A 4,656-nucleotide genomic window follows, 5' to 3' on the forward strand; every position below is an offset into this window, starting at 1 on the left:
CAGAGCTTAAAAGCACAGTTGGATGAAATTTAATAGCAAAAGCATCCTACTTGGGACAGCAGTGGGGTCCCACAGCACTAGACAGCACACATGTTCTGAAGGCTAATGATGACCTAGTCTATTCCTACACTGCATTATTCGACTCTGTGCAGAAATTTCAAGAAAAAGGTATAGGGGTATGTGGGAAGATGTGCTGAGGACTGCCAGAAAAAAGTTTTCTGAAAGACTCTCCGCTGCTCTGGCCTTTGTTTACCTGCAGTCTGCTATTTAACAGTTGTTGCAGAGAAGTGGCCGCAGCGCCCAGCGGAAGCAGCAGGAAGCGGGACTTGGGCAGGAGTCAGCAGGGGCTGGTGGGCACCACACCAGGGTCACCGCCATCGAGGCAGTGAAGCTAAGATGAAGGTTCTGCAGCAGCAAGCCCATGATGCCCAGGAGAGGCCAAGCGGCCTCCATGCTCTGGAGCTGAGGTGGGGAAAGTCAAGCCTGGGACCAGGCGGAGGCTGAGGTGGCCTCCTTGAACCTAGGACCCAGCAGGTTGGAGAGGAGCTGGCCAGTAGCCAGGAGCACCTGACCACTGCCTGCAGAAGCTGGAGGAGGCCGAGAAAGCCACCGATGGGAGCAGGAGAAGAATAGGGGCTAGTGAACACCAAGCCTTAAAAGATGAAGGAAAGACGGAACTCCAGGAAATCAATCTAGAGAAGCTCAGCGCAGTGCAGAAGAGGCAGATGGGAAGTATGAAGATGTGGCTGGTGATGACTGAGGGGGACGTGCAGCACAGAGAGGAGTGAGCCTGGAGATGGATGGCCCACCAGATGGCCGGACCTGAGCCTGAAGTGTCTGAGTACTTCTGAAGAAAAGCACTCTCAAAGGGAAGACAGACATAGGGAAGAGATAAGGATTCTGACGGATAAAGCCCAGGAGCCAGAGCCCCGTGCTGAGTTTGCAGAGAGGTCAGGGGCCCGGCTGGAGAAGTCAATGGATGACTTGGAAGAGAAGGTGAAATTCCAAAGAGGAGCACTTGTGTACACGATGCTGGCCCAGACTCTGCCTGCGCTGAATGCGGGGTACAGCTCCCCAGTCCCAGGCTGCCTCTGCTCCTCCCTCTGACCCCGACTCTGCTTTCCCTGGCCGGCCAGGACGTGGCCTTGAAACTGAGGGCCTTGATCTGCACCTGGAAGGCTGCTTTCTCTTTTGCCCACCTCCCTCCCACCCCAACCCATGTGTCTTCTTCATCAAACTGTGTCTGCCTCTGTCCCATGATTCCAGTGGGGCGTGGCCCTGAGCACCTTCGGAAGCAATGTTTAAGGCAATGTGAGCACAACGCAAAGTGTCTTTACAAGCACGTTGTGATGAACATATTTTGTAATCACCTTTTTCTGGCGTCGACGATGCAGCGGCCATTTGTAAAATATTCCTAACAATTCCAAGTCAAAATCAGTGGTCTAACCCCTTCCTCCCACCAGGAAAGTAACGTTGGGACTTAATGCATGGTGGCCTCTCCACAGGGGAGACCGGCTGGGGCCTACCTTCCTGAGGACCAGAAAAGGGACCAGGAAAGGGACCCATGGCGATCCCAGAAGAATTAGAAAAATAAGTAAGTAAGTAAGTGTGGCTCAGAGTTTCAGCTTTAAGACATCTTTGAGCAACTTTGTTTTTAATTTTTTTTTCATCGGAATTCACCAAATTAAGATGTGAGATCAAAGCCTTGTCATACTTTATCCGTTTCCCAACCCCTCACAGAATGGATCAGGCTCCCCTTAGGTTGAGGTGACAACTTGCTTGCTCTCCTGCCTCCTCGAAAGAAAAAGAAGAAAACTACGTGTTTGCCGCTGATGTGGCCACGTGAAACAGACTCCTCCTGTCACCTTTCCTGGGTCTGAAGTTGCTGCCTCTGAAAGTGTCACCTCGTTGTGCTTTGTATTGGTGAGTGCCAGAGAAATCTCGAGTACCTTATGTCCAAAACTGTTTTTTTTAAATGTCTTATTTATTTCTGAGAGAGAGAGAGGGGAGGGTCAGAGAGAGAGGAAGACACAGAATCCGAAGACAGGTTCCAGGCTCTGAGCTAGCCATCAGCACGGAGCCCAATGCGGTGCTTGAACCCACAAATCGTGAGTTCATGACCTGAGCCCAAGTCAGACGCTTAACCAACTGAGCCACCCAGATGCCTCTGTCCAAAACTGTTTTTAAATTTTATATTATTTTGAAACTTCACTTCCTCAGTGTTGGGGCACGTTGGACACCTGTCTGGCTGAGAACTCTACAGTCTTTGGGTGGATGGTGTGCTGATTTTTTAAAAGTTTCTTTCCCTACCCAACTCCTCTTTGCTGTGAGGCTTCTGTGAGGTCTGTTAGGCATATCCTTCCACTTAGTGGCTTAAAATCCACTCTCCTTTGGTGTGCTTGCTCTCTCTAGGGGCCGGCTGAGAGAAAGAAACCAATAGCACAACTATTTTGATACTGCAAATGGACAGGTGTTCTTATGAAATAAGGAACCAGCCCCTCTGAAATAAAGACATGAAATAAGTGAAGAAAGCTTGTTTGAAATGTCTTGGAAATGACAAAAGGAGAGTAATGTTGGGCATATTTTCATGTGTGGGTTTAACATCTGCATGTCTTCTCAGGAAAAATGACTCATGCCTTCTGCCCATTTCCTAACTGGATTATTTATTATTTGAGTGTTTAGTTTGATAACTTCTTTACAGATTTTGGTGTGGGAAATCAAATAACTATGTCCCAGGTTAGGAGATCATAAGGAATGAATTGCAAAGGAGAACAGTGCTTTCTGGACTTGCTGAAAACCACAGACCACACTTCACTTATCTAGTTCATGTCTATCTAGGCGTTAGGTCCTGCTTATTCTCATAAATTCCTTAGACCATATAATCGCATGGAATATTTATCCTGTCTTGTTTCTCTGCACATTTTCTACACGTTCTTACTGGCACATAGCCCACTGATGTACTGTGCGATGTTACCCGAGATGTATGTTCAACACATAGGGAGCTTGAGAGTAGCTCGGGAGACTTGCCCTAGCCTCCCCCTCACCTCTCTTGACTTGCATGGAGTCTTGAGTAAGCCTTTGTGGCCCCTCAGCTTTACTGGACAAAGCCAGAAGCCTAACTCACAACTGGTAACCCCGACATGATCCCAAATTTTCGATACTAAGCCTTCATCACATATATCATTTGCAAATACCTTCTCCCATTCCCTAAAGTATCTTTGAGTTTTGTTGATTATTTCCTTCTCTGTGCAGAAGCTGAAAAGGGAACCCTCTTACACAGCTGGTGGGAACGCACACTGCACAGCCGCTCTGGAAAACAGGACAGAGGCTTCTCAAAAAGTTGAAAACAGAACCAGCCTATGAGCTAGCAATTGTAGTACTAAGCTTTTACGCAAAGGATACAAAAATACAGATTCAAAGTAACACATGCTCCCAGATGTTTATACCAACACTATCAAAATAGCCAAACTATGGAAAGAGCTAAAATGTCCATCAACTGCTGAATGATAAAGATGCGGTGTGTATCTCTCTCTCTCTCTCTCTCTCTCTCTCTCACACACACACACACACACACACACACACACACACACACACTGGAATATTACTCAGCCATCAAAGAATGAAATCTTGCCATTTGCAACCATGTGTGTGTAACTAGAGTGTATTACGCTAACTGAAATAAGTCCATCAGAGAAAGACACATCCCATATGATTTCACTCATATGTGGAACTGAAGAAACAAAACAGATAAACATAAGAGAAGGGAAGAAGAGAGAGAGCGAGCGAGAGAGAGAGAGAAGAAAACCAGAAAAGACTCTTAACTATAGAGAACAAAGTGAGGGCTGATGGACTGATGGCTAGATGACCTGGAAGAAGAGGCAGTTGAGGGCTTGCCCAGTGAAGGTACCTTGGACAATCTTCACAGGATGTAAGTTAGAAGCCTCAGTCTTACCAACCAAGTCAAGCAGCTTTGTAACACAAACATAAAAGCAATCCACTGAAACATTGGAACTTTCACCATTTCCTTCTTTATCCAAATAACTTCCTTAGTACGTTTCAATCCATATCCATTTCTCCACTCATCACCTCTTGGTCTCTGTCCCTGTGTCTGACTCTTTTTTTTCTATCTTCTTTGAATCCAATTGGCCAGATCAGAGCTATCATTCAACACGAGTATATAACTTCCCAAATTCTTATCTTTTCTAAAGGAAGAAGAAAAACAACCTACCTCACAACCCTAGATTCTGCCAATGTATGATTCATGGGGAAGAGTAATGGGTAAAAGACAAGAAAAAAAATCCAGAAAATAGTCCCTTCTGAGAATATGTACCACGAAAATTATAGAGTGCATTTAGTCAATTAGAACTTTTATTGGAAGCATTATGTACAGTTAGAATAGATCTGTGAACCATGTGGGAAGAATTCTAGGCTCTAATATTTGTAGCTAGTATACATTAAGACAATTATGGTACCACCAGCTGTTTCTCATATGAAGCTTCTCTCTGTACCTGCTCATTAATTCACTGGGATTCCCAAGGTGTCAAGGAATAGACATTATGCTTCATCAGGAGAAGAGTATAAATGTACCTGACAAAAGGCATTAGGAAACTCAAAACACTGAATGACTTAGCTGACCCAAAAGTTATCCAAAAGGGT

At 45.6% G+C, this 4,656-nt stretch overlaps 1 pseudogene; it reads left to right on the forward strand.

Annotated features, from left to right (window-relative positions):
• Positions 1-396: 396 nt before the first annotated feature.
• LOC120246332 lies at positions 397-1,107 on the forward strand (annotated as a pseudogene).
• The last annotated feature ends 3,549 nt before the right edge of the window (positions 1,108-4,656 follow it).

Source organism: Hyaena hyaena, unplaced genomic scaffold (genome assembly GCF_003009895.1).
Source record: "Hyaena hyaena isolate Hyena2069 unplaced genomic scaffold, ASM300989v1 scaffold_468, whole genome shotgun sequence".
NCBI lineage: Eukaryota > Metazoa > Chordata > Mammalia > Carnivora > Hyaenidae > Hyaena > Hyaena hyaena.